This window comes from Suricata suricatta, chromosome 4, assembly GCF_006229205.1.
Source record: "Suricata suricatta isolate VVHF042 chromosome 4, meerkat_22Aug2017_6uvM2_HiC, whole genome shotgun sequence".
NCBI lineage: Eukaryota > Metazoa > Chordata > Mammalia > Carnivora > Herpestidae > Suricata > Suricata suricatta.
The window spans coordinates 101,437,080-101,450,901 of NC_043703.1; the positions used below are offsets into that span (position 1 = coordinate 101,437,080).

A 13,822-nucleotide genomic window follows, 5' to 3' on the forward strand; every position below is an offset into this window, starting at 1 on the left:
TAAGCTCCAAAGGGTGGGACTAGTATACTTGATCATGGAAGGAGGATAAGGCTTCTTATGCCATTTTTCACCTTTTCTTTTCCAGGCTTCCTTTTTGTTTTATATGTGTTTGCAGGGTCTGGTTAACAGTATCACTTGTTCTTTTGAAGGAAAATTGAAGCTGTGAATGATGGGATTATAGTTGCCATGTCCTGATTATTGATATCTTATTTGTTTCTTTGCTCTGTGAGAACAGACCTTTGGAAGAGCATCATCATTTTTACTCCATAACTTGGCTCTTTAGATATAGCTACCCTCTAATACAGTGCTCCTGTTGCTTTAAACAATACCGTAGAGAAAGACTACTTTATAAATGCAAATATTTGATATATTTAAGCATTATCCAACATTAACATATTACAGATGAATTTAGAATGTCACATCTACCAGAGATTAAAAGTCTAAAAAAAATCAAATAGTACAGTTACATTTCGAAAAATCAGGATGCCAAGACCTACCTGATGGTTCTCAACCTTGACTGCATATCTGAATCATCTTGAAATTTATGAAACAGAGTCCTATGTTCCAACCAAGACTTCCAGGTATGAATCTGAGAAGTCTCTATTTAAAAAATAATTTTATTTTTTGGAGAACTTTTGTATTCATAGAAAAATGAGTGAAAAGTACAGAGAGTTCCCACATACCCCCTATTCTTACACAACTTCCCTACTATGGACGTCATGTGCCATAGTGATACGCGCATTTATTGCAATCAGTGAACCTGCATTGACACATCATTATCACGCAAAACGCATAGTTTAAATTAGGGTCATTCTTTTTTAAATTTTTAAAATATTTTTAAATGCTTTTTTACTTATTTTTGAGAGACAGAGAGAGACAGCGTGAGCAGGGGAGGGTCAGAGAGAGAGGGAGATACAGAATCCAAAAACAGGCTCCAGGTTCTGAGCTGTCAGCACAGAGCCTGACGCGGGGCTCAAACCCATGAACTGTGAGATCATGACCTGATCCGAGGCCAGACACTTAACTGACTGAGCCACCCAGGCGCCCCTAAATTAGGGTCATTCTAAGTGTTCTGTGGGTTTTGATAAAGATATGATGACATGTATCCAGAAATAGTTCCAGTGTCTTAAAACTTTTCTGTACTCTGCCTATTCATCCATCTCTCCTTCTAACACCTGATATTTTTACTGTCTCCATAGTATTGCCTTTTCCAGAAAATCAGAGAGTTGGAATCATATAGTATGTAGCCTTTTAAGATTGGTTTCTTTCATTTAGTAATATGCATTTCCTCCATGTCTTTTTCTCCATGTCTTTTCATGGCTTAATAGCTTATTTCTTCTTGTCACTGAATAATATCCTACTGTTTGGATGTACCACAGTTTATTCATTCACTTACAGAAGGACTTTGTGGTTGCTTCAAAATTTTTGCAATTATGAATAAAGTTGCTATACACATCCACAAGCAGGTTTTTATGTGAACAGAAGATTTCTATTTGTTTTGATAAATACTAAGGAGCATGATTACTGGATTATATGGTAGTAGTATATTTAGGTCTCTAATAAATTGCCAAACTGTCTTCCAAAGTGAATGTCCCATTTTGCATTCCTACCAGTAATGGAAGAGAGTTTCAGATGCTATGCATCTTTGTCAGCATTAGAGTTATTGTTTTGGATCCTGGCCCTTCTAATAGGTGTGTAGTAGTCTCTCACTGTTCTTTTAATTTGTAATTCTTCACAAAATATGGTGTTAAACGTCTTTTCATATGTTTATTTGCTATCTATATATCATTTTGGTGAAGTGTCTGTTTAGGTCTTTTACCCATTTTTTAGTTTAGTTATTTTCTTACTGTTGAGTTTTAAGAATTTATTGCATATTTTGGATATTGGTCCTTTATCAGATGAGTTTTTGCAACTGTTTTCTCCCAGTCTGTGGCTTGTCTGCTCATTCTCTTGACATTGTCTTTTGTAGAATGTAAGTTTTAATTTTAAAAAAGCCCAACTTATCAACTATTTCTTTCATGGATTGTACCTTTGGTGTTGTAGCCTCAAAAGTCATTGCCATACCCAAGGTCACTTAGGTTTTCTCCTGTGTTACCTTCTAGGACTTTTATAGTTGTGCATTTTACATTAGGTGTGTGATACATTTTGAGTTAATTTTTGTCAAGTGTGTAGGGTCTGTGTACCCCCTACCCCACCTTTTTATTGATTGTGGATCTCTGGTTGTTCCAGCACCATTATTGAACAAGACTGTCTTTGCTATATTGCTCCATTGCCTTTGCTTGGACCAGTTGACTATATTAATGTGGGTGTATTTCTGGACTCTTTATTCTTTTTTTAAATGTTTATTTACTTTGACAGAGAGAGTGGGGTGGGGAGCAGAGATATAGAGGGATAGAGAGAATCCCAACCAGGCTCCATGCTGCCAGTGCAGAGTGCCATATAGGGCTCGATCTCATGAACTGTGAGATCATGACCTGAGCCGAAATCAAGAGTTGGATAGTTAACTGACTGTGCCACCCAGGTGCCCCTGGACTCTCTATTCTGTTTCATTTTTCTATGCATCTATTCTTTCACCAATACCACACTGTTTTGATTACTGTAACTTTATATAAGTCTTTAAGTTACGTAGTGTCAGTCCTGTCACTTGCTTCTTCTTCTTCTATATTGACTTGGGTATTCTGGTTCTTTTGCCTCTCCATATAAACTTTAGAATCTGTTGAGATTCACAAAATAGCTTGTTGGGATTTTAATTGGGATTGGGTTTTGTCTATAGAGCAAGTTGAGAACAACTAACTTCTTGACAATATTGAATCTTTCTATCCATTACCATGGAATATATCACCATTTATTTAGTTCTTCCCTGAAATCTTTCATAAGAGCTTTGTAATTTTCCTCACACGGATCTTTTTCATCTTTTGTTGGTTTATATCTAAATATTTCTTTTTGGGGGGGGTGCTAATGTAAATGGAAATGTGTTTTTACCTTCAAATTCCACTTATTAATTGCTGGTATACAGGAAAGCAATTGACTTTTGCATATTAATCTTATATTCTTCAATCTTGCTCTAATTGCTTATTAGCTCTAGGAGTTATTTTTTCAATTCTTTTGGGTTTTCTATATTGATAATCATGTTATATGCAAACAAAGACAGTTTTATTTCTTCTTTCCCACTGTGTATACTATTATTTCCTTTTCTTGTCTTATTGGATTATCTAGAATTTTAATTCAATGTTAAAAAGAGTGGTAAGTGGAGATATCCTTGCTGTGTTTCGCATGAAAACTTCAAGTTGTTCTCCGTTAAGTATGACATTTGCTATATAGTCCTTTAGATTTTTAAAATAGAGTTGATAGTTTTTTGAGGAACCTCCACACTGTTTTCCAGAGCAGCTGTTCCAGTTTACATTCCCACCAACAGTGTAGGAGGGTGCCTGTTTCTCCACATCCTCATCAACATCTATAGCCTCTTGATTTGTTCATTTTAGCCACTCTGACCAATGTGAAGTGGTATCTCAGTGTGGTTTTGATTTGTATTTCCCTGATAATGAGTGATGCTGAGCATCGTTTCATGTGTCTGTTGGCCATCTGGATGTCCTCTTTGGAGAAGTGTCTATTCATGTCTTTTGGCCATTTCTTTACTGGATTATTCATTTTTTGGGTATGGAGTTTGGTGAGTTTCTTGCAGATTTTGGATACTAGCCCTTTATCTGATATGTCATTTGCAACTATCTTTTCCCATTCCATCGGTTGCCTATTCGTTTTCTTGATTGTTTCCTTTGCCTTGCAGAAGCTTTTTATCTTGATGAGGTCCCAAGGGTTCATTTTTGCTTTCATGTCCCTTGCCTTTGGGGATGTGTCGAGTAGGAAATTGTTGCGATTGAGGTCAAGGAGGCTGTTTCCTGTTTTCTCCTTGAGGGTTTTGATGGTTTCCTGTCTCACATTCAGGTCCTTCATCCATTTGAAGTTCATTTTTGTATATGGTGTAAGAAGGTGGTCTAGTTTCATGCTTCCGCATGTTGCTGTCCAGTTATCCCAGCACCATCTGCTAAAGAGGCTGTCTTTTTTCAATTGGATACTCTTTCCTGCTTTGTCAAAGATTAATTGTCCATACATATGTGGGTCCAGTTCTGGGTTCTCTATTCTATTCCATTGGTCTATGTGTCTGTTTTTGTGCCAGTACCATACTGTCTTGATGATGACAGCTTTGTAGTAGAGGCAAAATCTGGGATTGTGATGCCTCCCATTTTGGTTTTTACCCAAGGGATACAGAAATACTGATGCATAGGGGCACATGTACCCCAGTGTTAATAGCGGCACTTTCAACAATAGCCAAATCATGGAAAGAACCTAAATGTCCATCAACTGATGAATGGATCAAGAAGATGTGGTTTATCTATACAATGGAATCCTACATGGCAATGAGAAAGAATGAAATATGGCCATTCGTAGCAAAGTGGATGGACCTTGACGGTGTCATGCTAAGTGAAATAAGTCAGGCGGAGAAGGACAGAATCATATGTTTTCACTCATAGGTCTAACAGGAGAAACCTAACAGAGGACCATAGGGAGGGGAAGGGAGAAAAAGAGTTAGGGAGAGGGAAGGAGGAAAATCATGAGAGAGCCTTGAATACTGGAAACAAACTGAGGGCTGAAGGAGGAGGGGGAAAGGGGAAGGAGGATGCTGGTCATGGAGGAGGGCACTTGTGGGGAAGAGCACTGGATGTTATATGGAAATCAACTTGACAATAAACTATAAAAAAATTAAAAAATAAAATAAAACAGAGTTGAGGAAGTGCCTCTATTTCTAGTTTGTTGAGAGCGTTTTAATCATGAATAGGTTTAAGATTTTGTCAAATGCTTTCTTGCACCAGTTAATATGATTGTGTGATTTCTTTTCTTTAGTCTGCCGATGTGAAGGATGACATTAATTGATTTTCTAAATGTTGACGCAGCCTTGAACTCCTTGAATAAATCCCACATAATCATGGTATCTAATTATTTTTATACATTGTTTATTTGATTTGCTAATATTTTAATGAGAATGTTTGTATCTATGTTCCTGAGAGATAGTTAGTTCCTGAGATGCTAGTCTATTGTTTTATTTTTCTTTTAAGTCTTTGTAGTAGAGGCAAAATCTGGGATTTGGTATTAAGGTAATGCTGTCCTAATGGAGCGAGTTAGAAAGTTTTCTTCTGCTTTTCTGGAAGAGATTATAAAAAATTGGCATAATTTCTTTCTTAAATGTTTTGTAGAATTTACCATTGAAACTGTCTGGGCCTGATGTTTTCTGTTTGGAAGATTATTAGTTATTGATTCAATTTCTTTAATCAACAGAGGTTATTCAGATTGTCTTTTTCATCTTTTCTGAGTTTTGGAAGATTGTAGCTTCTAAGGAATTGGGCTGTTTTATCTAGGTTATTAAATTTTTCAGCATAAAATTGCTCATAATATTTCTTTATCCTTTGAATGTCCACAGGGTTTGTATCGATGTCCCTTCTTTCATTTCTGTATTGGTAATCTGTGTTTCCTCTTTTTCTTCATTGGCCTCGCTAGAAACTTACTGATCTTTTTGATCTTTTCAAAGAGACAGATTTTGGTTTTGCTGATTTTTCTTATTGATTTCCTGTTTTCAATTTCATTGATTTCTGCTCTAATTTTTGTTATTTTTCTTCTGATTACTTTGGAATTAATTTCTCTTCCAGGTTCCTAAGGTGGAAATATAGAGGATTGGCTTTAGAGCTCCCTTCTTTTCTAATATATGTATCCAATGCTTTTAGTTTCCTTCTGAGCACTGCTTTCACTGCATCCCACAAAATTTGATAAGCTGTGTTTTCATTTTAATTTAGTTCAAAATATTTAAAAATTTCTCTTTAGATTTCTTCTTTGACCTGTGTATTACTAAGAAGTATGTTTGATAGTCTCCATCTACTGTATTTTGTGACTTTTCCAGTTATCTTTCTGTTATTGATTTTTACTTTAATCCCATTGTGGTTGGAAAGCACATTTCTATTATTTTAAACTTGTTGAACTGTGTTTTATGACTGACAACATTGGTGAATGTTCCAATGCTTGAGAAGAATGTGTAATTTGCTATCATTGGATGAAGTAGTCTATAGATGTCAATTATTTCCAGTTGGTTGTTGGTGCTGTTGAGTTCAACTGTGATTTTACTGATTTTCTGGCTGCTAGATCCATTTCTGATAGAAGGGAGGTAATGTCTCCAACTAAAATAATGGATTCATTTATTTCTCCTTGTAGTTCTATCAGTTTTTGTATCATATATTTTAATGTTCTCTTGTTAGGTGCATGCCCATTAAAGAATTGTTGTGTCTTGGAAAATTAATGCCATTATTCTTATGTAACATCCCTCCTTGGAATTAATTTCTGAAGACTGCTGTGTCTGACATTAATATAGCTACTCCCACTTTTTTTTCCTATTACTATTAGCATGGTATATTTTTCTCCATCCCTTTACTTTTTTTTATTTTAGAGAGAGAGAGAACATGAGCAGGGAAGAGGGGTAGAGGAAGAGACAGAGAGAAAGAGAGAGAGAATGTTAAGCAGCTCCTGACTTGAGCTGAAATCAAGACTCAGAAAACCAAGCCACCCAGGTGCCTCTCCATCCCTTTGCTTTTAATCTACATGTGTCTTTATATTTAAAGTGGGTTTCTTGTAGACGATATATAGTTGGTTCTTATGTTTTGATACACTTTGCAGTGTGTTTTAATTGATATATTTAGACCATTAACATTTTAAGTGATTTGACATAGTTGGAGTAATGTCTACCATATTTGCCATTGTTTTTTATTTGTATTTGCTGCCTTTTTTCTTTGCTCCTATTTTTGTCTTCTGCACTTCTTCTGCCTTTCATAGTTCTAATAGAGCATTTTATATGATTCCATGTTCTCTCCTTTCTTAGCATATCAACTATACTTTTCTTCATGGTTTTCCTAGAATTTGCAATATACGACTAATCCAAGTCCACTTTCAATAACAATATACCATTGCTCAGGTAGTTTAAGTACTTTATAATAACAAAATATTCCTAATTCCTACAGAATATCCCTTGTATCATTGTTGTAATTCATTTACTTATACATAAGTATATATATCTACATAGATACAGATATACCACACATAAATGTATATAATTCAATATGTTGCTGCTGTTATTATTTTGAACAACTGTTATCTATTAGATCAATTAAGAATAAGAAAAATAAAACTTTTTAATTTGCCTTCACTTACCCATTTTCTAATGCTCTTTTCTTTTTTTAGATCCAAGTTTCTGCCTTATATCAATTTCTTTTTTGCTAAAGAATTTTAACATCTTTTGTAAGGCAGATCTACTGGCAACAAATTTCCTGAATTTCTGTTTGTTTGATGAAGTCTTATTTCTTTTTAATTTTAAAAAATATTTATTTTGAGAGAGAGAGAGCAAGAGTGAGAGAGAGAGGGGGCATTAGTGAGGGACAGGCAGAGAGAGAGGGAGAGAGAATTCCAAGCAGGCTCTGTTACTTTGGCCCAGAGCCCTATGCGGGGTTCTATCTCACAAACTGTGAGATCATGACATGAACCAAATTAACAGTTGGATGCATAACCAACTAACCATTTGACAATTCTATACATTATGCAGTGCTCACCATAAGTGTAGTTACCATTTGTCATGTACATGTTTTTATAATATTATAAAAATATATTTATAATATCTTATAAAAATTCCCTATAATATACTTTTTATTCCTGTGACTTATGTAACTGGAAGTTTGTACTTTTTTTTTCAGTTGTTTTTCTTTTTGCTTTTCAGTTTTGAAAGTTTCTATTGTCAGGGCTGCCTGGGTATCTGAGTCAGTAGTGTCTGACTTTAGCTCAGGTCATGGTCTCATAGTTCATGAGTTCGAGCCCTGTGTCAGGTTCTGTGCTGACAGCTCAGAGCCTTCAGCTTGCTTTAGATTCTGTATCTCCCTCTCTCTTTGCCCCTACCCTGCTCACACTCTCTCTTTTTCTCTCTCTCAAAATAAACAAACATTAAAAAAAAACAAACAGAAAATTTCTATTGTCATATCCTCAAACTCAGATTCTTTCCTCTATTGTGTCCAGTCTACCAATTAACCTATCAAAGGCATTCTTTCATTTCTCTGCTTACAATAACCATGTATTCTTACATGTTGTCTACTTTTTCCAGTAAATTCCTTAACATAGTTTTAAAAAAATTTCCTGATCCAATAATTCCAACATTCTTGCCATTTCTGACTCTGGTTCTTATGTTTGTTTAGTGTCGTCAAATTGTGTTTTCCTTCTAGTATGCCTTGTTATGTTTTGTTGAAAAATAGACATGATGTACTGGGTATAAAGGAACTGTAGTAAATAGGCCTTTAATAATGATGATAAGGTTTGGGGGAAGGAGATGCATTCTACAGTCCTAAAATAAGATCTCAGGTTCTTAGTTAGCCTGTGCCCTTGGACTGTAAATTTCAACAGTGCTTCTTAGTACCCACAGCCCCACCTTAGGAGGAATAGGATGGCTAGAGGGAGCTGCAGTTGGGCTTCTCCCAGGTCTGATAAAACCCCAGTAGAGGGTAGGCTCTGGTAAAATAGTTTTACCTGAAGGCAGGTCTTGTTAAGAAGAACAGAATGCTTTGGAATATTTCAAAATGGTTCCTTTAGCCCCTACCCTCATTAGAAGCATAAAGTATTTCTCTGATATAAACCATAAGGACCTGGTCAAGCAACTGGAGGCAAAACTCACAACACTTTGGGAGCCCTCCTATGATTGAGTCCTACTGGAGTTTTTAAGTTTCAGACATGTCCACCCTGAGGTTCCAGCAATTCCTCAATAGCAGTTCAGGTTTTCCTGCCCTGGGACTGGTTCCCGTGGAGGTTTCTGCACTGGTAAGCTGTGATTTTCTGTATTCATCTGTCTCTCCAATTCTGGGGGCATTGGTTTGTGCTGTGAATTCACTTCTCTAATGAATCTGAGAAGAGTTGTTTGTTATAGGCTAGCTTATAGAATGTAACAAGTTAAACTTCTTCCGGGTTAACTTCTTCTGGAATATAAGGGGTTAACTTACTGAATGTTTTGCTGTAAACTGTTCCCACCCCTTTTCTGTGGTCTGATCAAGGCCACGCCTACAGAAAATTGCTTAGTCACTGTCCCACTATGATTGGTTCCTATTAATCCACTATGATTGGTTCTTATTGTCCCACTATGATTGGTCATTTAGAAGAGCAAAGAACAAATGTGATAGGTTCCCATCAAAACTGGTGATTGGCGTATCAGATTGTAATTGGTTATCACAGAATCCTATGTGTGCCTTATATAATCTCAATGTATCCATTGTTCAGGCCAATTCTCCGCTCCTTACCACCTGGAGTTCAGGTCTGGCCACGTGTAAATAAAGTTTTGCCTCACCTCAACTCGCCTTTGGTGGTCTCTTCAACATCAGGCTACAACTTTGTTGAATTTTTAGTTTATTCAACTTTTCATTGTTAGGATGCAGTGGGGACTTCGGAGCTCTGTGCATGCCAAATGGGAATATGGAAGTCCAGAAATCTGTTTTTCAAGATGATCTTGCTTCAGAGAAAAGCTATGAATTTATAAATTTATTAAAAATATATAAAATATAAAATTGGTCAAAGTGGATGCTGTTCTGGTTGAAGTGTGTGAATTGTTGAGACAGGGACCCATTATTTTGTGCTCTCAGACACTTATCTAACGGCAGCCTCAAACTGCCTTGTAGAGTCCTTCATTTACCATTCAAATGGTTCTCTACAGCCTGGAATAAGGCAATGATCTCTGAAAGCTCTAGGAGGAGCGTGTTGCTTGTGTGTGTTTGAGTGTTCTATCAAGGCAAGTCAGCACCTGAAAGGGCACTGAGACTTGAGATATTCGGCCTGTAATTGCCACTAGAAAATGAAGGGGGTAGGAAGGTGATGCATTCGGAACCCAAGTTAGAAATCTATTTGCTGGGCAAAAAGATGTTTCTGCAATTTTTGCCCCCTTTTAAACGTTCCAGCCGGTGCAGGGTATTATTTAGTTAACCCGGCCTAAGGGGATGTTTTAAAGGTGGAGGATTGCCCTGGTGATGAACAAATATGAGAAATAAACTTCCAGTGGGGCTGGGTTGCCTGCTGACTGTGATTTCCTGATGACCTATAACAATGGTTATTCACTAACAGCTGGCGCATGTCTCCCTCGGACAAAGCCACTGGGAAGCGCAGGCGCTCAGACTGGTGAACCAGAACCGTTTCCTTGGTAACCGTTAACTAGCACGTGTTTTATTGTTTCCAACTGCTTTTCCTGGGGTATTGGCAGGTGGTGGGAGATGCTTTCTTAAAGAGGGGTCATAACCTCATGAACTTTCAGATGTTGCAACAAATTGGGGAACAAAACATTTTTTTTCTCTTTCAAATATATTAAGTAAATCTTATTACATAGCATTTTCAAGACAGATGCAGCCCAACAGTTTATCTATTTTGCCATTATTTCCAGATGTTACCAATTTTAAAGTCAGAATTCCGTTTTATGATCAGGATCTATAGGAAGGTAATATTAGGTGTATGGCAGCAGAATATTATTTTGGCCTTTTTGGACTGTGTCCTGGTTCTATGTTTTGCTGTATAATGAGAAATCCAACCATACAATCTCAATGTATTTTAAACTGGATTTCTAATGGTTTCTACATTTTGCCTCTTCATTAATTTAGCTCAGTGTGTTTGGCTTTTCTGGTACTTTTCTTTCTTGCTTTTAATGTACCAGAAAGTTTGTCGTGTTCCTATAAAACACAAGACCAAATAAGGTAAGACTTGATCATGTTAGGATTTCCTTCTGTATTTGATATATTTTTGAAAGGATCAGTTAATTTACAGATGGACAGCTCCCTCTTCTGTCTGGTTTCTAGAATTCACATCTTCTGTAACCACAGATGGAAGATGCAATATGTATCATAGAATTCTGTAACTTGGCTAAAGGTTGAATATAATTAGTGTCTGTCCAATGGCAAATTCATGATAGGAATATGGAGGATGTTCCCAATGTAATTATTTGGCTTAAAATAAAGTCATAAACCCTGTAAATGCTGGCTGAAAGTAAATGAAAACATTCTTTTAAGTTAATCTTGACCTTATCTGCAGATAGCCCTGAAAGAAATGCAGCCCTCCTCGATCACTAGTCTGAACTCTATTTGAAATACCTGGACTTTGGTCAAATAAGCATTTGTCACTTGATTTGTGAAGAATCCAAACAGTACTGTAACTCTAGTCTTCTCTTGAGCCTAATTTGCAAAGCCTTTTCTTGGAAATGTTCTTCATGGGTTTTCAAACATGTACCTACTTATAAATTAGATCAGTGGCACTCAAATGCTCTTCTCCAGGAACTTACAATGTTTAGACTGCTTTTTTAAAAACAAGTATTTAAAAAATATCTTTGTTTCCTTGGGTTCAGTTTAATCACTACTTCAAGAGTTAAGGTTATACTGTGAAAATGAATACTGAAGGATATATAGCCTAAACTCATAAACCATAGAACCAAAAGCACTAATAAACTATTTATGATGATGAGGGCACTTATGCACAGTATTTGTTTCTAGATATACAATAAGGGATACATTTTGACTGCAAAGAGGAAAACATTGATTCATTCAGACTTATCCTCATTTTCTCCAGTGGCAGGGTTTTGGGGATCATATGACCCTAATCATATGAATGTATATGAAATGAACAGTCTTCAGAATTCTCCACTTTGTTTTGTTGGGGCAGGCATACCTAGGAACCCTCTGAACAAGAAACCTCGTTTTCCTTCACACATTCCTGTTGGTATCAGGTCATTGTTGTTTTAGTTTTGTTCAAAGGGTTTAAGGAATGATTTGAGCATAGTGGAATAAGAATCAACAAACTATTGACTATCAGCATTGGGAGACTAAAGCATACATTTAAACATTTTAAGTTATATCCTCATCTCTCAAATAATGCTCCAAGTCATTAAGTACTAGATGGTAAATTTCATTTGAAATGAGAGATTGTCGGAAACCACAGACTGTACTATACCCAATTCAACCTCTCCTTCCCTAGCACTAGGCCCAGAGAGGGTAGCTGTCATGCTAACGATCCTGCAGCGAGGTGGTGACACATGTGTTTTTTACTGGTTCATATCTGAGTGCTCTTTTGGCCAAACCACACCCTTTGCGTTGGTCAGGGAGTTCTTTACCACTTGGCTGGGGCTCCATAAATAGGACTTCTGTGATTTCTTTCCTCCTTCAAGTGCACATATTCTTCCCTCTACCATTTCCCAGATTTGCATCCCAGTGATTTACTAGCTGAGTGACTTTGGACTAGTTAACCAACCTCTCTGTGCTTCAGTTTTCACTTCTATGAAATGAGGCTAAGAATCATGCATCACTCTTAGAATTAATACCAGTGATAGAATGGCACTGTGCTGGCATATCATAAACACTTGGTAAACACTGGCTATTTTTATTACTGTATTTTTCTGCCATTCTTCATCCAGTGTGTGCCGTGGTCTTCATTTACTCTGTAGCATGCAATATTCACTTCCTAAAACAACTGAGGACTGTACTCCCATGTTTGTAACAGCATTTTTTACAATAGTAAAAGTGGAAGCAGCCCAGGTGTCCATGAGTGGATAAATGGATAAATACAATGTAATTTATACATATACTGGAATTTTGACATATTCTACAACATAGATGAACCTTGAGGACATTATGTTAAGTGAAATAAGGCCAATAACTGTATGATTCCACTTATAACTTATATGTTCCACTTATATAGAGAGAGTAGTCAAATTCAAAGAGCTAGGAAGTAGAACGCCGATTGGCTGGGGCCGGGGAGGAACGCACATGGGGAGTTGTTTAAGGAGTACAGAGTTCCACTTCCGCCAGAGGACAAGCATTTGACAGTGGGAATGTACTTAACGCTACTGACCTGTATACTTAAAAATGGTTCAGAAGGTAAAGTTTATGTTAGGTGTACCTTACCACAATCTAAAACTTTTAAAAACAAAAACAACTGAAGGGTCTAGTGGAATTAGAACACATGAGTTACATTAGTTAACCCTGGGTGTTTTTGATTTCTTGCCCCCAGTGTTCTGGGCCAGTGCTTGTTTTTGTGAGTGGTTCTGTGTCCTTCCTCTAGGATTGCTGATTTCTTGCCAAGGATGGGCTTAATTTCCAGGGCCTTATAGTTTATGGACTTGGATGAAATTACAGAAGCACACTTTCCCCACAGACATGTGAAGAAATCGCACAGAGACTCCTCAAACAACAGACACATGAAAAGCAAATTTGATTTAGCAAGTTTACCATTAACAAAAATGTCTTGGGGGGGGGTGGTTTGGGGGCATAGGCTATTAGAAAGAAGCTTAGAAAAACACCTTATTTAAAAAAGCAAAGGTAGAGGAAGAGAGAAGAAAATTTCAGTTGGGTTTAGGATTTCTTTTCAAAATTTCTGTTTAGTTATCATTATTGTCTACAGAGATGATTAAAAGCATCATACAGTTCCAGGATAAAAAAGCACAACCAGAAACAAGTTTATGCTAAATTGGCATTTGATTCTTTCTTGGAAGAAACTGAAGTAAAAGTTGTATCCCTTTTATTTCAATTTGTGAATTCCTTTTAATCAATATTTAATATCCTTTTAATTTCAATAACTGAAATTAAAAATGTTACTAAATATAGTGTCTCAGATAGGAGACTTCTGGGTTGGAGTTTTAAAAAAAGCTTAAACCTTTTTTTAAAGAAAAATGTTCAAAGTAACTGAATATACTGGACATAATAATATTCATCCTTCCAAATAACATTTCCATTAT

General features: G+C 36.5%; 1 long non-coding RNA gene across 1 annotated transcript in view; it reads right to left on the reverse strand.

Annotated features, from left to right (window-relative positions):
• Window positions 1–13,822, reverse strand: part of LOC115289242 — a 49,267-nt gene that overhangs the window by 34,929 nt on the left and 516 nt on the right. The gene's annotated exons all lie outside the window — the stretch shown is intronic.